Consider the following 20,666-nt stretch of genomic DNA (forward strand, 5'->3'; position numbering starts at 1 on the left):
TAAGCTTTTCTTTAACTCTGAAGCAAGGAGCTTCAGAACCTCTGCCTTCTGTCTCTGAGATCCAACAGAGGAATGACTGAAAAAATAGTATCTGCTCATATTTTAACTTTCACCTAAAAAAAAAAAAAGATAGTCATGACATGCAGCTGGGATAGGCTGGTTGAAAATGTGTTTCAACATGATTGGTCCTGCTGCTTCTTTGTCCTATCACCAGCCAGCTATGCTCTGTCTGGTATTTTGGGTGCCCCATTATTTTGCTTCAGTTGCAACAAATTGAACTGAAAATCTGGCTCAATTTATGTACATAAATCATATTTTAAACACAGAAAACATGGTTTACGTACACAAGTCATGGTTTTTTCTACAGATAAAGTATGATTTATGTATACAAAAAATGCTTTTTCTCCATAAATAGTATTGACCACAGGTCCCAGGACTGGAATTCCACCTTCCACCCATAGACTAACATTAGCCCTGGAAATTTTGCACAGCCTCAGACTAGGAGTTAAGTTTCCACCGCTAAGAAAATCTGAGAGGGTTATGGATAATGTCATCATTGGCATGGAATTTCCATGCAAGAGCACAAACTTAAATGACTTTTGTGCGCAAAATATTTTGCTGCATTGGCAGTAAAGTTTGCAGACAAAAAATGTGTGTACAGCTGCAGATAAAACTGTGCGCTCTGCAGAAAGCACTTTATTATATTGGCCTCAAAGTTAGGCAACTAAACTATATGAGGGCCATATTCAAAAGTCACTTGGACAGATAACTTAAAAACGATTTGTATAAATGGCAAGCATATTCAGCCACTTATCTGGCAAAATTAAAGTAATTATCAGGCTACAATTTAGCCAGATAACAAAGGGGAAATTCCGGGGCATTCCAGGGAGGGGCTAAAATATCCGGCTAACCTAGCTGAATATCGGGTATATCCAGCTACGTTAGCTGGATTTATTTATTTATTTATTTATTTATTTATTAACTTTTATTTACCGACATTCGTGGCGCACATCATGCCGGTTTACAAAGAACTCAGGCGGGAAATAATAACTTTAGATAACTTTAGACCTGCTTCTGAGCTAGTCTAAAGTTATTCAGCCTTGTGTGGCCCGATAGCATGCTACTTAACCAGATATCTTTAAAAGATATCCAGTTAAATAGCGCTGTTATCACTCAGGAAGATATGAACGGGGCAATCCCCACCATTCCCCCCAAAAGTGTAATAGGAAGGCCCTGTTAGGCCATGCTCTCCTAGCCCTTTTCAATGACTTAGGAATGGGCCAGCATTGTATGCTGACCCAGTCCCAATTTTCAGGTAGAAACATAATAGGCGTGCCTCTCCCCACCCACAAGGAAGACTAGTGGCACCTGCCCCCCCCCCCCCCCATCCCTCTGAGCCTCCACATCCCGCCTGAGACAGGAGTGAGGGTCCCTCTTCCCCATTCCCAGCGCCTCCAACGCTGCATTGACAGAGGCAGCGCTGGAAGCGTTTAAACCATCTGGCTATATTCAAACATAGCCGGGTAGGTTCTCTTGTTATGGGATCTACTTAGTGTTTTGGTACTTGCCAGGCACTTGTAACCTGGATTGGCCATTGCTGGGTCAGACCAAGGGCTTGATGGACCCTTGGTCTGACCCAGTATGGTAATTTCTTATGTTCTTATCTGGCAATATTTAGCCAGAAAACATTAGGCTGGTATATTCAAAGGGGTGTTTATCCCACTGAATAAATGGGACAAGTTATCCGGATAACATGCCACTACCCGTCCTAATGATTATGGACCTCTTTGAAAATTGACCCCTTTGTTTCTGAAGCATTTGGTTCATTTATGGGCTCCAATCACTATATTCTGTGCATGCCTTCAAATATCTTCTCTCATCTTTTGTTTTGCTTTAAAAAAAAAAAAGTTAAATTCATAAATAACTGATTTATGTTAGTTTCCCTTTGTTTCATCTCTCTTTCCAAAATCAGAGGGTTTCAACCCTAGACATGCATAATATATAGGTTATTTTAAGGACTTGCTTCAGCTTGTGGAATTTATTTTAGAATAAATCTATACCCCTTTAAATTGCCCTTCTAACTGGGGAGGGGGGAAGCCCCTGTTTGCTTTTATTAAAATATCATGCCATCCTCCCAGGTTCCTCGGTTATACTGCAATTCTATTTCAGTCAGACAGAAAGTGAGCATTTTAAATCCTCATGATTAATGACCTAACCAAGAACGTGCATCAAAGACTTTGTTATATTCTGCTATTAATTTTAAATATTCAGATACTTATTGTGCCCTGCTCTGATTAATGTTATAATATTTCTCTTTGTTCAGTTTCCCTGCAGGAATACCTTTCCCTTCCAGTGTGCAGTTCTGCTTTTGCTTTCTCAAACTCAAGAGTAATTCTGCACAGCTGTCTCTTTCCTATCGTGCCACAGTTGCAGGCTAAAGCATTATACATTTCTCGATCTCCCGCAGCCCCAGGTATCTGAGGCTTTGATGTGTCAGAGAATAGATCGCATTACTTCTGCCAACAATTGTTCCTCTCTGTGGCTTTTGTCTTTTATTTTCTGCAACACAAGCTTGACAGCGCTATTCAACAATTTCTCATTTACTATTTGTCCATCTTTTTCCACTATCCATCCTGCTTTACAAAGCTGAAAATAAAATTATTTGAGTACTAAGTCTATTTTTGCTTATATAGTACACCACAAAATATTGTTTATTGCATGCTATGTTACTTCAAAACCATTTCAGGTATCCCTGAGGCTCACATTATACCAAGTAAGCATTTATTTTAGCTTATAATCTACCTTAATAAATTGCACTGGCCTTCTAACTGGAAGTGCACCTAGAAGCAGCATGCAGATGTCTATTACTCTCCATACAGCATATTTCTACTTAATAGGATAATGTCACTTCAGCAGTATTCATGTTGTGCATTACTGGAAATGTATCCCTGAGTTTGATCGCACTCTAGCCACACTGATTCCATTTTAACTAAAAATGGAATTATATTTTTCTGGGTGGAAAATCCCCAACAATTCTTATCCCATACATGAGAAGATCTTCAGGAGACAGTTCTGTTGATATACGAGTCCTTCAGCTTACAATGTAGACAGAGCTATTAGGTAACGGGAAGTAGGAAGGACTTGATGGACCTTTGGTCTTCTTTCAATCTTACAACTAAGTAGCAGCTGGTGAGCTCCCCAAGAATGAGCACCCCCATTATGTAAATAAATTGGGAACCTAAAGTGAAAATTAGAACTCTCTTGTCAGTCCCACGTGGGCCATCCCATCCCATGATACCTGCCTATTCCCTGCCCTGTGCAGGTATAATGTGAGCCTCTCTGTAAACCATTGTGATGATGCATGACCAAATGACGGTATAGAAAAGATTTTTTAAATAAAATAAATAATGATCAGCATCTTGCTTATTTCTTTTTCAGCATTTTGGTCAAAGATAAAATTGCATTTCTTGCATTTTAGTTTTTCTAACTTTTTACCCTTCCTGTATGTCTCTACCTACTCTTTTTGTGTGTCTCTGCTCTTCCTCCCTATATATTTCTCTTCTTCTCTGCTTTTCTTTCATATCTCTCCCATGTGGAAATGCTTTAGTCTTCCCTCCCTCTATGCATCTCTGCTTTTCTCTCTCCCGTCTCCCCTTTGCATCTCTCTATGGTATTCCCTCTCCCCTCCATATCTCTGCTTTTCTCTTCCCCCTCTTGTTTTGTCTCTACTCCCTTCCCTGTATCTATTTTCCCTTACTTCCTGTGCATCTCTCTCGCCTCCCTTTATACCTCTCCCCTGCATCTCTCTGCTCTCCTTCCCTGTGTGTGTCTGTTCCTCTCTCTTCCCTCTCTATATATTATCTTTCCCTGTGTTTCTATTCTTCTTTTCCTTCCTTCCCTAACAGGGCTGGCTTAACTATCAGGAAAACTAAAACAGTTACCTAGAGCAGCAGCTTCTGGGGAAGCAGCAAAGAGCAGTTGGAATCACAGTAAAACAATAGCACTGTTTTGTTATGGCAGATTTGCTCTGGGTTCTGAATGTCTTTTTTGTATGGTTTTGTGTTACTTCACAAAGTAGGTAATAATGGAAGGAGTTTGTGTCACTGTTAATGGCAAGCCACCAGAATTAAATGGGGTTTTTTTGTATGGTGAGTAGTAAGGGGAAGCATCCTAGTTCATCCCAGCTAGCCATTTCAGAGATTATCTTTAGCAACATGGTATGGATTTCTTTTAATGTATACATTTATGTATTTCTTGATTTCATTTGCAGTCTACCCCCCCAAAAAAATCACAGATGATAGTTCTTCAGTCACTGTGGCATGATTTCTGAGAAAATATATCTATAGATATAAATAAATCTATCTATATAAATGAAATAAAATGTAATATTTTAAAGTATGATGTTTTTACAGGATTGTTCTGGGAGGAGTGATGATAGGGTGATCATGATTGTTGAGTTTAATTATCAAAATCCCAGGAGGGGGCCTAAGGCTCTGAAAGTGAATTATAGGGGGCACAAGGCTAATGGTTCACCTAGAGCCCCTAATACCCTTGCAACAGATCTTCTCCCTATGTGGATCTGCTCGCTCTCCTGTGTATCTCTGCTTTTCTCTCTCCTCTCTCTGACTGATGCCAGTCAGCGGGTTAGGAAAACGGACAATCAATTTTACTAACGTCCCTTTTCCTAACCTGACAACCAGCACCCTTTTTTTTTTATTATTATTATTTTTAAACCTTCTCCTCCTTTTTGTTCCTCCAACTTAATATCCCCACGATATTAAGTTGGAGGAAGTACAGAAAAGCAGTATTATTTGCTTTTCTGTACACTTTTTGGGCTCCTCCAAAATTAACGCCTGCTCTGGGGCAGGCGTTAATTTTGGAGCGTAAAATGTGTGTGTCAGGCGCTCTTTTTTTTTTTTGTATCGGGGGGGGGGGGGGGGGGAGTAGCTAATAGCCTCATCAACATGGATTCACATGTGATGAGCACAACGTACTGCATCGGCCCGTGAGTGTCTCTGCATTTCTTTTCTCCCCTCTTCCCTTTGTCTCTATTGTTTTCTCTCCCTCACTCTCTATAATGTCTCAAGCTTTCCACCTACCTTACTGCTGTGTATGTAAGACCAGGCAGCTTGCAGTCAGCATTTTCAAGGAGGCACCAAGACAGGCAGGTGTTCTGGTTCTGGAAATGCAGGGATTGAAGGGAGAAGAATTAGGAGGCATATTATGGACTTTCCCCTCCAGTGCTCTTTTGACCAGTTCACTAGCTCCACACATTGCAGCCGCTTCTGTGGCTCAAAATATATTGCTAGAGCTGGCTCGTTTTAATAATTATTGCTGGAGCAGAGGCTCAGTTCTGAAGGATACTTTTTCTTTCTATTAAAAAGGAGAACTATCTTCATTCCCTATGAATTCCAGCCCTGTTTTTTTAAAAATCCCCCTTTATGTTTTTTTGTTTTTTAGGAAATGTTAATAACAATTTTATCCATGTAGCAGTTTTTCTAACATTTGAGTTCATCACAATATGAAGGTTCTACTAAGACTCTTTCTTTCTGAAAAGTGATTGGCTCTTTTCCCCCCTCACCTTCATTCCCACTCACATATTTCTGCATGCTTGCTTAATCAAATTCATCAGCAGTTTGTGACTGGAGGTTAAACAGAGAAGATTTTCTCCTTCATTATGCCGATTGTTATCTGATTGCTTGTCCTCAGAGGGTGAGCACCGGGACAGCACTTACAGAGAGGGTGTTTTCTATTCTTTTCACATTTCCTTTCCATCATCTCAAGACAGATCTGTGTGGCACCGATGGGTCTAAAGGGAAGGCTGTAAAACAGAGGGGATGCAAGACCAGCCAGGAGGCGTCCTGGACCTTTTTCCCCCATGGCATTTTGTTGAAAAGTTGTGTAAGTGCCGTTTCCCTGGAGCACTACCTGTGCTGATGTGAGGGATGAAGGAAGGGTGAAGCCCAGCGGAGAGCTGTCTGTCATAGACTTGAGTTTGGAATGATAAATTAGGGAGGACTAGTAAATTAAAATTAAAAGCAGGCAGCTGAAATTACTTTATATCACAGCAAGATTACTGTAATTAAAGTAAAATAGTGGCCAATAGGGATCTGCATTCATTTTGCTCCAAATGGAAACACACAATGAAGGAGTTAATTTTCAGTTTGATTTGAGGCATCCAAACCAATCCAAATCCTTTTTGGCTCATTTGATTGGGTACCATTAATGTTTATGTGGGAAGCAAACCAACACCTTTTTTTGTACTCCAAGCCAGAGTGAAGTCAGTTGGAGATGAAACAAGGAAGGACTAGGAACAATCATGTTTCAGCACTTTTTCAGCTAGCCTATCCCAGCTGACAGCTGCATGCCCTGACTTCAACAATAAGCATTTTGAACATTGACCATTTTATTCTGTCATTCCTCTGTTAGATTTCAGAGAAGGATGCATAAGATCTGAAGCATCTTTCTTCAAAGCTTATTCAGTCCTGATCACCAGATAAGTTGCCGCACTTCGATCCACTCACAAGATATCTGGCTACTTACCTGGACAAATAAATACTTATCCAGCTAAGTGGCAGACGCTGAACATAGCTGGATATTCAGTGGCTGCCACTTATCAGGATAAGTCCTTCTTATCCAGCTAAGTAGCATTTCAATATTGGCCCCCACTATATGTCAAGCAACCAAGAGAAATTTTTCGTGACCACCAACATTAATAGAGACATCCCTCCACAAACCCAACTGACCTAACAATGATGCAATAGTGAAATCATTCTGACAAATAGCTTTAACATTATCTTGCACCTCCCCCACTGTTGCCATTACACTGATTCAGCACTTATATGCAAGAAGCAACGGTGAATTTATACCTTGAATACAGTGGAGCCATTGGGGTTGAACAAAGAAATAGATTGGTTTTCTTGCTGACGGGCAGTTGAGATTCTTTTCATTCAGGGGCACATTTGTGTAGTGGCAACCGTTGATTGTAGATATATAGATGGTTGGGAGTTGATTGGCAATGCCACCTATTAGCTTTCAGGTCGTCATGGGTGACACGTTTGGATGCAGTCTTGTTGATTAGTTCTGGCACACTTAATAATCTGGTTTCTGATTGGGAGGATGTTGATCGTTATGCTGATGGTTAAAATGTTTTGTGTGTGTGTGTGTGTGGTTTTATGAGTATGTCGTGTGGAGGGAAACATGAAGACTTGGCAATGTTTAATATATTTAGATATGTGACTTCTGAGGCAGGCGAAGCTTTCGCCGAAACATGGGCTTATGTCAGGTCAGGTGTCTGAAACAATGAATGCAGCATTAATGACAGTGTGCAATGATATGAGCTGAATGTTTTTAGGATCTGATCTTCAGCATATTGGAAAAGCAATAAAGAGCTAAGTATCCACTCTCTTTAGCCTTAAAGTCATTTTAGGGTGTATTTCAAAGTGGTACACTTGACTAGCAAATGAATGATTCTAAAGATGCCTTATCTGACACTGCCTGCAGTCCATTGTGTGGCAAGGGACAGGTTATTGAAATTTTGAGCACTGTTTACCTGATGCTGTGTTCTAAGAATTAAAGAGATTTTAAAAAGTTAATAAATAGTGAAATATAGAAAAGATATGGATTGGGTGCCTCTTCTTATTTGTTTGTGGGGTATCTTTAGGTTTAACATTTCTTAATGGGGGTAACCAGCATGGAGCAGCAGCAGTTACAACCCTAAACCTTGTGCTGAGCAGATTAGATGGATCATTTGAGGCTTTATCTGCCATCATTTACTATGACCTGGGGGAGTGAGTAACAAAGGGGGACTAGGTACTGTTACTTGGGATGTGATAGGGTATGCATCTTCTTTTTCTGGAATGAAGGGACTGGAGATTAAGTTTGGTGAGGTTTTAATATCTTAGTTATTTTGCCTTGGTATTTTACCTGTGCAGGTACGAGATGGGGCTTTGTAGGTTTATTTGGAATGACTGGGTTTTTTAAGTTTTGTATTACGAAGTTGGCCTATCCTTCAGTGAGAGAGTGTGGAGTGGAGCTAGTCTATCCCAGCTGACAGCTGCATGTCCTGACTTCAACAATAAGCATTGACCATTTTATTCTGTCATTCCTCTGTTAGCTCTGAGAAGGAAGGCATAAGATCTGAAGCATCTGTCTTCAAAGCTTATTCAGTTCTGATAACCAGATAAGTTGCCACACCTCGATCCACCCACAATATAATCTGGCTATGTAATAACTAAATGTGAATTCTGTTATATCATTTTATTATAACTTTCTTTACCCTTGACAATATTTTAAACCTTGAGTCAAATATATCAGAACAATTTGATTGATAGATGTCAGTCTATTTATGAAAACTACATCCTTTACCCGTTATTGCCTGTCGATTTATAACTATGAATGTTACTGTTGTAAACTGTTGTGATCTTTAATATGGAATGACGGTATATAAAATGTCTAAATCAATCAATAAATATATTAGAGGCTACTTTGTATTAACTATTGTATTTTTATCTTTGATGTAAACTGCTTAGGGTTCATGTTTGTGAAGTAAGGTGGTATAAAAATATAAAATGCAGTGTGATCGCTCTCTCGTACACTCAGTTACTGTATATGCCCGGATGCAAGCACAAGATGGAGGGGAGTAGCAGCATTCATTTCACCAGCAACATCTGGACCAGCGGAAACGCATGACCATTTCCTTCTGGTTTTATGGTTACAGATGGTGGCAGATTTAGCATTTCATTATCACAGATTTAGCATTAACACTTTCATAAGCTAGTTTATGTACTCCAAGCTGAAGTTTCTTGTAATAGTGATAACACAGTTTAGTACATTGGCTCTTTAGACTAGATGGGCATGAGATAATTTCCTAGAAATGCTGTAAGTCACTGGCAGAAGTTAGCTTTTTTTCTTAGTCATCCTTAGCCCTGTTTAGGAAAAGGATTCTTGCAGGGGACCCCGATTCTGTGGCAATCATTTAACTCAGGCTTCTACCTCAGACTATCCATGGTTTATCTGAGGAGAAGGCATGTAGGGCAAGTCCTTGCCCTACATGCCTTCTCCTCAGATAAACCATGTGGGCAGTGGAGTGGGCAGTGGTGTGGGAAGTGGAGTGCCTCAGGGATCTGTATTGGGACCCTTACTTTTCAATATATTTATAAATGATCTGGAAAGAAATATGACAAGTGAGGTAATCAGATTTGCAGATGATACAAAATTGTTCAGAGTAGTTAAATCACAAGCAGATTGTGATAAATTACAGGAAGACCTTGTGAGGCTGGAAAATTCGGCATCAAAATGGCAGATGAAATTTAATGTGGACAAGTGCAAGGTGTTGCATATAGGAAAAAATAACCCATGCTATAGTTACACAATGTTAGGTTCCATATTAGGTGCTACTACCCAAGAAAGAGATCTAGGCATCATAGTGTATAACACATTGAAATCATCGGTTCAATGTGCTGCGGCAGTCAAAAAAGCAAACAGAATGTTGAGAATTATTAGAAAGGGAATGGTGAATAAAATGGAAAATGTCATAATGCCTCTGTATCGCTCCATGGTGAGACCGCACCAATGAATACTGTGTACAATTCTGGTCGTCGCATCTCAGAAAAGATATAATTGCAATGGAGAAGGTACAGAGAAGGGAGACCAAAATGATAAAGGGAATGGAACAGCTCCTCTATGAGGAAGGGCTGAAGAGGTTGGGACTTTTCAGCTTGGAGTGGAGACGGCTGAGGGGGGAAATGATAGAGGTGTTTAAAATCATGAGAGGTCTAGAACGGGTAGATGTGAATTGGTTATTTACTCTTTCGGATAATAGAAAGACTAAGGAGCACTCCATGAAGTTAGCATGTGGCACATTTAAAACTAATCGGAGAAAGTTCTTTTTCACTCAACGCACAATTAAACTCTGGAATTTGTTGCCAGAAGATGTGGTTAGTACAGTTGGTAGAGCTGTGTTTAAAAAGGGATTGGATAAGTTCTTGGAGGAGAGGTCCATTACCTGCTATAAATTAAGTTGACTTGGATAATAACCACCGCTATTACTAGCAACGGTAACATGGAATAGACTTAGTTTTTGGGTACTTGCCAGGTTTTTATGGCCTGGATTGGCCACTGTTAGAAACAGGATGCTGGGCTTGATGGACCCTTGGTCTGACCCAGTATGGCCTTTCTTCTTAGAGGGATTATCACAGTTTTTGTAAAAAGATACAATCTTGGCTGTTTGATAAAGCCTTTAACTGATTTTGATGCCCTCTATCAATGTATTTTCTTTTTAGTGGGTTGCATATTATTGAAGTAGTGTGGTTGGGATATGATTTTTATGTTTTTATTGTGTCTAATCTAGTTATTTGTCAATTAAGTATTATTGTATGAAATTTGGGAAGGTCAGAAATGGAGTAAAGTTTCCAGAACTTGTATCAATCTATTGGCAGAAGCTGAAATTCCAATACCAGGACCTGTAAACAGGATTTATGCGCAGAAACCATGCTTTGTGCACCCAGCATGTTTTCTACGCATAAATGCTTTATAGGCGCAAAAAGTGCTTCCTGTGCTGAAAGCATTTGTGTGTGCATAAATCATGTTTTGTGCTCATAAAATTCTTTAATGTCCACAAAACATGATTTTTGTTTCAAATAACTCACGGCTGAGAGACTTCCCACTCCCCCCGTTTAAAATATGCATTCAGCATATGCTGACTGTACATTTTAACTCTGGGTCGTGTGCACATTTTGCAATCAGTGCACTTTAACTCCCAATGTATTAGCATTTCATTAGCTTACTGCATCAGGAGTTTACAAAAATTGTAACCTGTGTATTAAGAAACTGTGCACTGAATTTTAGCACACAATTTTAACCCAACATTATTGCAACAACCTTCTAGCAATTTACAAGCTGCTTTGGAAGAACCTGGCCTGGAATATAGAAATATATCCCCTGTAATCCAGAGTAACAGGCTTGTTTCCTATTGTAGGCACATATGGACAGAAAAGGAACTACAGTCTTCTGTGTTCTAACTTCCCCTGCCTTTCCTTTGATCTTTGAACCACTGTCACATAGCCATCCTTGTACTATTTCCAGTCCTAAAGAGTTACAAAATAGACTTGGTTTTCAGACTATCCATAATGAATATGCATGAGATAGATTTGAATACATTGAAGGCAGTGCATGCAAATCTCTCTCATGCATATTCATTAAGGATAGCCTGAACACCTGGCCTGTTTGTGGCTCTTGAGAACTGGAATTGGCCACCCCTGATTAGTAGAAGAATACAGAATCACGCTACAACTTTTAGCACAGGGCTTCCCAAACCTGTCCTGGGGACCCCACAATCAATCGGGTTTTCAGGATATCTACAATGAATATGCATGAGATACATTTGCATATACTGAGTCTCCAAGGTATGCAAATGTATCTCATGCATATTCATTGTGGATATCCTGAAACCCCCGACTGGCCGTGGGGTCCCCAGGACAGGTTTGGGAAGCCCTGTTTTAGTAAGACTGAGTGAAATGGGCTATCGAACTGGAGTAATAAGACTTAAGCTTCTAAACATTTTTCCTCAATTCTGTGGCTATTACACGTTTAGCCTGTCATAAAGAGTCAATGTTCTGAACAAAACTGCTGCCTCCATGTACCTGACCTCCAGATTTCATGTCGCATTGCACTAAATGAAATATACTAGCATAATAAAATTTGTATGAAACAGTCCTTTCTTCATTTATGCTATCAGCACAGTATAAACTGCTTTAAACCATGGCCACATATGTTATGAGTATGCTAGCCTATATAGTTTATAATCTTTTTGACTGAATAAGCTGTAGAGTTCACGTCATACACAATGGCTGGAGCAGCAGCCCTGTCATTAGCCTCGGGAGAATTTAACGAAACATTCAGAGGCAGAGCCTGGGGGCACATCATATTCTACTCATTTGTATTGGACTGATCAAGGCCAATTAAAAAAAGCACATGTTACTATTAGAAATCTCCTGAGGAGACTTTTATATGAGATGGTGCACAAAGAGGACCAATTTAATAAGGTAACAGCTGGAGAGTACCCTGCAGAATGTTTGATCCCCAGAGCAGCGCGGGCTTCAACATTGTTTATGTGAGCAGTTTTCACCTGCGGGAGTCCTACCTGTGGAGCACAAATCAGAATGGAGGTCTTATGCGCTCAGTATCAGATGTTCTGTACTGCATTAGAAGGAGAAGTCCAATAATAATCGTATTTAAACCACCCAAAACAGTATTTTTAGTTGTGGCTGAATAGCACTTGGTAGAATTCAGTATGATGTGGGCGGTAGGGGAGAGCGCGTTTGGTTCCTTTTGTATAGTTTATGCCCACGTGAATGGTAAGTGGTATATATATATAGTTAGTTATCGGAATAAAACATATTCCTTAAACAGTAAACATCACTGGAGCTTGAAAAAGTAAGGATGAAAGCTGAGCTAAATTTTTAATCTGATTTTTTTTTTTTTGGCACTTGGTCATACATTTCAGACTAGGGGACAAGCCGACTGGCTGCTATCTTGGCAAAATTATTCATGTTTTGAGGCCCTGAAGAGTTAAATGGGACAGCTGGAAGCAGAAATAAATGTAATACAGTAGAAACAGGGTTATAGACCAGTGCATGTAAAACAAAGATAGAGAAAGACAAAGCTTTATCCAAAGGTGAAGCATATTTCATGACAATTAATGAAAATGAAAATTCAGTGCTTTGGACACTGCATCACATGTGGGCGGGATGTCATGCACTGTCTCCCCCCGTCACGTGCAGAAAAAGGGGCTTCATTCTCCCCTGTATTACAGTCAGCAGCACTCACAAGGGAATTGCTCCAGCTCTCTTCTTTATGGCACCTAAATCTCTGCCAATCTCCCATTCTTGGTGGCTAGTGATAAACTGAGAGAATTTTTGGTCATTTTCTTCCAATCATTGTTATTTAGTGTCTTCTGGAGAACATCTTTAAAATATGTCCCAGTAGCCAAAGAATGGAACATATTAGCTACATAATATACTGTTTCTTTCTATTTAAGAAATAGCTACCGCAGGTATAATATTTGTTACATTCAAGATGTCAGTCTGCTGTGGAGTTCAACAAATAAATGCATTTTTAATATTCTGAACCATTAACCCCTTCAACACTACAGTGTAAAGAAACTAAACAAGGCGATATACCAGAAGGCTGTTATTTGCTGTTCAGATTCTGTTTCCTTTATTGACATGACACAATTTTTATATGCATTTGCCAAAGCAGTACATAAAGTGGTTAAAATAAACATACAAATACAGTATTGTCTCAAGACCAGGTGCTTACTCTGGTTTTGCTCAGTGCCCTAGATCTTTCAAGAAGCATACTTTCACAATTTTACTTTAATTTCATCTTAACATTACTACAAGTGACAACTCCTACTTGAAAAATGGCATGTTTTCACATACAGTAGGATGGAAATAGAGGCAGACCAGGAAAGCAGTAGCACCTGAGAATGCCTGCATTTTTAATGTAATAAGCACACACTCTTGATATGTTAGGAGTTTTTCCCATTTTGTGTCCATGGGAAATATGCTTAGTTCATTTGGCCCCTAAGATCAAAATGCTGCTAAGCAGTGAAATACATTTTGAGATTAAGAAAATCTTGAATTAATTTATAAACTCACCTAGATGAGTCTGCTTTCTTCCTGTGACCATCCTTGCATCTCTTCACTGGAAGATCCACCGTAGATGTACAAGAGGAAACATCCCTGACAATCTTCTGGTCTCAGCTCAGAATACAAGTTTTCAAGCTGGCTTATCTGAAAAACTAATAACTTGCAGGCCAATTCAGTAAAGTCCGCGGGAGAGCGAGTGAACGCCCGCTTTCCCAGCGCGCGCACAGGCCACTCGCCTGTGCACGTGATACAGTATTCAAATGAGGCCCGGCGGTAGAAACGGGCAAAAGGAGGCGCTAGGGACACTAGCGTGTCCCTAGCACCTTTTTGACAGGAGCGGCGGCTGTCAGCGGGTTTGACAGCCGACGCTCAATTTTGCCGGCGTCGGTTCTCGAGCCCGCTGACAGCCACGGGCTCGGAAACCGGACGCCAGCAAAATTGAGCATCCGGTTTTCGACCCGACAGCCGCCGGCTGACTTCAAATTTTTTTTTTCTTTTTTCAAAACTTTTTGTACTCTTCGGGACCTCCGACTTAATATCATGGCGATATTAAGTCGGAGGGTGCACAGAAAAGCAGTTTTTACTGCTTTTCTGTGCACTTTCCCGGTGCCGGAAGAAATTAGCGCCTTACCTATCTTGACAGATCCCAAAAGTAAGTCGCTTTTGGAAAAAAACCAAAATTGTCGCTTTTGAAAAAAAAAACCAAAATTGCTTTTGGTTTTTTTTTTTGCTTCGCCGCAGTGTCTCTCCTCCTCCCGGTGTCTCTCCTCCTCCCGGAGCAAGGCTGCTTTTCGCGCCCTGCTCCGGGAGGAGGGGAGACACTGACAGCGGCGAAGCAAAAAAAAAAAAACCAAAAGCAAGAAGTAAGTCGCTTCGCCGCTTCCCTCCTCCCGGAGCAAGGCTGCTTTTCGCGCCCTGCTCCGGGAGGAGGGAAGAGTGAAGCGGCGAAGCGACTTACTTTTTGCTTTTGGTTTTTTCGCTCTTTTTTTTGCTTCGCCGCTGTCATCTCTTCTCCACTCCTCCCTGGTATCTGTCATTTCAAATGACATTTGAAATGACAGATACCAGCGTGGCGTGAAGCCTTAGGCCCGCGCACCCAGGATACTGTATAGGCGCTCTATCCAGTAAAATGGGTTGCGCGGACCTAAGGCTTCACGGACGCGGTTTACATTTAAATAAAATTAGTGTTCAGGATCGAGCGGTAGGTGAGCTGCACTGTGCGTGCGGCAACCGTGGGTGCCGCAGGCACTAACGCAGCTCCTCTTACCGCTCGGTACTGGATAGACCTGACAGGGAGTTAGCAAAGGTTACTCTACCTAAGCTACTCTGCCTCCTCGGACTTACCAGGGGTACCTGCTCCTCGGGGGCCTCGCTGTCTCCTTTGTTTTTCAGGTGACAGTCTGGAAGTGGTACTCGCTCCTCGAGGGCCCACATTCCCACACTTGCTCCGTATTCACTTCTGCCTGGAAATCATCACTGCCTACTACATCTGTGAGTTACCATTGCGCTCTCAAAGCTTTCCCTGGAACCAGGTACTCGCTCCTCGAGGGCCTACTTCATTCCAACTCCTGGACTTCTATGAAACATTGTGTGAGTTACCATCAGGTTCGGTACATGAACTCTGCTTACCCTGCCTACTCACTATATTTCAGTTTCTCTACATCTCAGCCTCCAGGGATCGCTGTTCCTGTATCTGAGGGACTACAGACCAGCTGGGCATTCCAACTCATTACTGCCACCTCTGGTGGTTCAGTATACTATCTAATAAAAGAACTAGTGTGTGTCCTCCTAACTCTGAGCCTGACTGGTGGTCCCTCTCGGGATTTTCCCCCAGGGGCGTGGTCATCTGCCACTGGTCCAAGGATCCACCCACAACTCTCCTAAATAACAACAGATTGCTAACTCCTATCTGATTGATACTCCCAACAGATAGCAGCTCCTAACAATATCAGAGTAAACCCGTAGGATTAAGGAGGAATTAGGGTCTGGGAGGCATTCTTAGAATCCTTCAACGGAGTCTTAATGATACCGGATAGCGAGATCTCGAACCAAGATATTGAGCTCTTCTCGGATGCGGTGGGATCCACCAGTTTTGGCATCTATTTTCAGGGTCAATGGTGTGGGAAATCGTGGCCAGAGGACTGGGCAGCTAGCAGTTTGACAAAAAATATTACCTTTTTGGAGTTATTTCCAATGGTGCTGGCTCTGGCAATTTAGGGGGATCAGCTGTGGAACAGGAGGAGTGGTCTTTTGGTATGACAATTTGGGGGTAGTACAGGTGATTAACCGGTTGTCTGCTCATTGTCCTAAGGTCTCGGCTTTAAGGGAGCTGATAGTCATGTGCTTGATAAGGAATGTTAACATCAGGGCTAAGCATGTCCCGGGGATGCAAAATGTAATAGCTGACGCCCTCTCTTGTTTCCAATGGAAGGTTTTCCGAGAAATGGCACCACGGGAGAACCTTACAGCGGAGCAGTTCCCGGAGTACTTATGGAACCTGGGAAGGAGGAAGAATGGCGATTGATCGGTCAGTCGCACCGGCCATGTGGGTGGCACATACTGCGGGAAATAATGCGGTGGCTCGTTTCCTGCAGGATGGCAAGGGGGGCCTGTTCCGGAGGGGATGATAGTACAGTTTATACTGTGGGCAAAACCTAATAGTTATTCTGTAGCAGTGGTTAAGGCACAGGTAGCGGGGTTTTCCTTTTTCCAGAAGTTACGAGGATGAGGGAACCCAATGATCAGCTTCATTGTGAAGCGGGTGTTAGGGGGGTGCCAGAGGGGTCAGAAAAGGAGGGAGACACGAGGAGGCCCATCCGCTATGAGGATTTGATTTATTTGACGGAACAGTTGACCACGGTGTGTTGGTCCAGTTATGAGATTCTGTTATTTCAGGCAGCCTTCTCGATGGCTTTTTTTGGAGCAATGAGGATAAGCGAGTTAGTGTCGAAGTCTAAGGCTACTACGGGGGAGTGAGGGCTTCGGGTGCAGCAAGTCCAGGTGTGCAGGGCAAAGGTAATGCTGTTTTTGCAAAACTCCAAAATGGATCAAAAAGGGAGAGGGCACGTCATAATGCTCCTCCCGGCGGAGAGTCCCAGGGTATGCCCAGTGCGGGTGACTCATGAATACTTTATTGTGCGCCCTAAAGTTCCGGAGTCCTTTCTAGTGCATCAGGATGGACTGCCTTTAACCAGATTTCAATTCAGCAGAGTTTTAAGCATGATTGTACGAAGGATGGGATGGCAGGCAAAGGATTATAGTTCGCATTCTTTTAGGATAGGTGCAGCCACTTCATCGGCTGAATGCGGCATATCAGATGCAGGGATCAAAAGTATCGGGAGATAGAAGTCTAAGGCGTTCCTGTCCTATGTGAGGCCGTAAGATCGTCAAAGGATAAGGGAAGGGGTAGGGGAAGGGTGGTGCCACGGGAATTAACTGAATTTTCTTATTTTACAGAGCTAATGGGGGGTCTTTCAAGTTCCAGGGTCTGCTTGGATCGTGGACCACTCTTTTATACATTGGGCGCAAAGAAGGGCAATGCGACGACCTTATGGAGAACACCTGGACCTTGAGTGATGGAATGGAGGATCACCTGGCTTAGCAGAAGGGGCATGGGATGGGACACGTTATTACCCTTCCTGCAGGAGTGGATTGATATGTCGGGGGTGCCAAGGATTCTATTAATCCATTTAGTCATGCAGAGATTTGGTAACCTGCATGAAGAAGGATTTAGCGCAGATAATGATTTGGTGGCAGAGTATTAGGGTGGGCTGGTCGGACATCATCGTTTCTCTAAAATGTAAAGAGGAGACCTTGTGTAAAAGAGGGGTGAAGAAGATGAATAGACAGTTGGGGAAGTGGGTAATGTGGGAAGGTGGGTTTTGGGTCCAGCACGAATGGGCATGGGATATGGATGTTGGTTTGTTCTTAGGTGATGGTGTTCACCTATCCCAGACCTTTTCAACAACGCCTTGCAGGAAGGAATAGAAAAGGAGGTTGTTAAATGCTAACGGACCACAGTGGGGGAACAAAAACAACTTAGGACTTCCTTGTTTGTGACGGAAACCTGAGCCCAAATTATATTGTTGAATATGTAAAGTTAAAACGGTGTAGTTGGAGGAGCTGCTGCACGAGACGGCCAATGAGCTGGGGGGGGGGGGGGGCAGGGTGAGCAAGAAGGAGGGTCAGTTATTGCTTTACCACTGGACTGAGGTGGTAGAAGCATCAGAAAGGGGGAGGGGCTTGTTGGAATTGATAATGTTATGATCTGTTTTTTTATGGTTGTAAGGGCTCAGGTTAAGATAATAAACTGTGGCCTGTTTATAATGGCAAAATGAATATTGTATTATTGAGGGGGAGGTATGCCTCCCTGTGTCATACACAGTTGTAAGTGATATTTTTCCTCAGAAGACAGTATTATGAATGTTGTTTTTACATGTAAAATCTGTTATTAGGAAGGTGTTGGGAAGAGGGGAGGAAAGGACTGTTTGTGTGTGTGTGTGTGGGGGGGGGGGAATAAAGAATTGCAATATAAATGAAATTAATGAAGGCTAAATAGTATTTTGTGTTGCTTCTTTCATTTTCAAAACAATACAGTACTGAAATCTTTTTGGATTTATACCCCAGATGCACCACCACAAAATTCTCACTCTTTGGCCTTGAGTCTCACTTATTGGGACATCACTTCTCACTTTTTGAGATGAAAGAGTGGGCTGGACAGTGCAGGTTAGGCAATTAAGCCAGGAAGGGATGGCAGGGGAGGGGTGGGGGAGGCAGCCAGAAAGGACTGTGCTTATGCCGGGAAGAGGGGAAGGGAAGTGGATGGGCATTTACAGACTCCCCTACAGGGCATGCACTGAAGGTCTGCAGTGCCGACGTCCCACTGGGGTCTGGAACACAGCAGACAGAGAGAACCTAAACCAAAGGTAACTTCAGCTATTTCTGGTAAAAACACAAACCTACTTCAGAAATGGATTGTCAACATACCATGTATGGTGTTGTGTAGCCCTTAAAAGTTTACAGAGCTGAAAGTGTTTTTGAACAGTTTATTCATCTCAAGTACAATCCATCCTCAACTACTTGTCTGTGTAGGGTGGAATATGAATGATTGTAAGTAATTAAATAATAGTAAAAAATATGATAGATACAACTGCATACATTACATTCTATACATAAGAGACAATTTTCTTTAGTATAAAAACTCCATAGAAAGGGTTAAAGGAAATTAATTTTTAAAAATGTATGTGTGGTCAGTGAAGGGTGGGGGGGGGGGGGGATTTGGGGAAGGAGAAGGAAGCAGAGTGGCAGAGAGAGGGAATGGGAGCACAAGAGAACAAATAAGGCACAAGTATTATACAGGAACATAAAATCTTTCTGCCTGCCTGACCTATTTCTCCAAACCAAAACCTACTTTTCTACATTGGACGAAGGCATCTTGGAAACTGGTGATAGTAAGTAATGTGTGTAAGTAAGTAAGTGTGTAAGTAAGTGTGTAAGATAGTAAGTAACAGAAGTTTTAAGGTCAAAATCAACAATAAAGAATCTCCCTCTACAAATTCTCCTCTTGGCGTACCCCAAGGATCCTCACTATCGCCCACCCTCTTCAATATCTACCTCCTCCCTCTTTGCCAACTGTTAACAAGTCTCAATCTTATTCACTACATCTATGCAGACGATGTTCAGATTCTGATCCCCATAACAGAATCTATTAACAAATCCCTCTCGATCTGGAACAACTGCCTACAAGCCATCACTAGTCTCCTCAACAGTCTAAATTTGGTCCTCAATGCTGCTAAGACCGAACTCCTCTTCATTTCCTCCAACCAAGACAACCTCCTGTATCAGTCCCAACCCAACCACCTTCTCACCCACTCTCATGTAAGAGACCTTGGAGTAATACTCGACAACCACCTTAATCTAAAGAATATGATTAACACCACAACCAAAGATTGCTTCCACAGACTACAGGTGTTAAAAAGACTCAAACCTCTCTTATATTTCCATGACTTTAGGACTGTTCTCCAATCCTTGATATTTGCCAAAATAGACTACTGCAGCGCTCTCCTCACAGGCCTACCCAGCTCAACCACCAAGCCCCTACAGATGATACAAAACACCACGGCCAGAATCTTAACAAGTACCAACCGAAGAGACCATATCACTCCCATCCTCCGAAACCTACACTGGTTACCAGTCAACTACAGGTCCTACACAAATCTCTAACTTTAATTCACAAATCCATTCATAATCTCCTTCATCTCGACCTTGAATTCCCTTTCAAACTCCATACTTCCATCAGACCAATGAGAGAAAACTACAAAGGAGCACTACAAGCCCCGCCAAGTAAAGCCACACGCCTCATCTCGACCAGGGACCGAGCTTTTTCAACAGCAGGACCAGCTATCTGGAACAAACTCCCCACAGAACTCAGATTGGAACCTTGCCTACTAACATTTAAGAAAAAACTCAAAACTTGGCTGTTCCTCCAAGCCTTCCCTGATCCCTCGGATACTCATTAGATGAATAATCCGCTCATGAGTAATGGAACTTTGCTCCTCCTTGAAGTACCTCATTTGCCAGTTATCCCCTCTAATACTTGACTAGCACTAGACCAAATTCTGCCATGACTCTCGTGTATGTAATTTAATACCCTCTTCGGGCCTTTTTTCTTCCAGCTGATTCAGCTTCCAAGTTTACGGTCCTTGTTATATGTAACTTTTGTTTCTTCTGATTACAATAAGTTGTTCTTATGTTACAGTTATCTTTCCCCTGTTTGATGTAAACTGACCTGATATGGTATTCAACCTTGAAGATCGGTATAGAAAGATGTTAAATAAATAAATAAATAAATAAATAAATAAATAAATAAATAAATAAATAATTAATGTGGAACTTTTAATAAGAATTAGATGGTGTAAAGGAAGGAGATCTTATGCATTATCGAATTATTCTTTTATTTATTTATTTATTTATTTATTTATTTAGTATACCGACATTCGATCGAGATATCACATC

The 20,666-nt window shown here is 41.6% G+C and overlaps 1 long non-coding RNA gene across 2 annotated transcripts in view; it reads right to left on the reverse strand.

Annotated features, from left to right (window-relative positions):
• LOC115096266 overlaps positions 1–20,666 on the reverse strand; it is a 189,024-nt gene that overhangs the window by 52,404 nt on the left and 115,954 nt on the right. For both annotated transcript variants that reach the window (XR_003858010.1, XR_003858009.1), the window contains exon 2: positions 5,100–5,179. This is a non-coding gene — a long non-coding RNA (uncharacterized LOC115096266). The remainder of the gene's footprint in view (positions 1–5,099; positions 5,180–20,666) is intronic.

The sequence above is a fragment of the Rhinatrema bivittatum genome, chromosome 7 (genome assembly GCF_901001135.1).
Source record: "Rhinatrema bivittatum chromosome 7, aRhiBiv1.1, whole genome shotgun sequence".
NCBI classification, from domain to species: Eukaryota; Metazoa; Chordata; class Amphibia; order Gymnophiona; family Rhinatrematidae; genus Rhinatrema; species Rhinatrema bivittatum.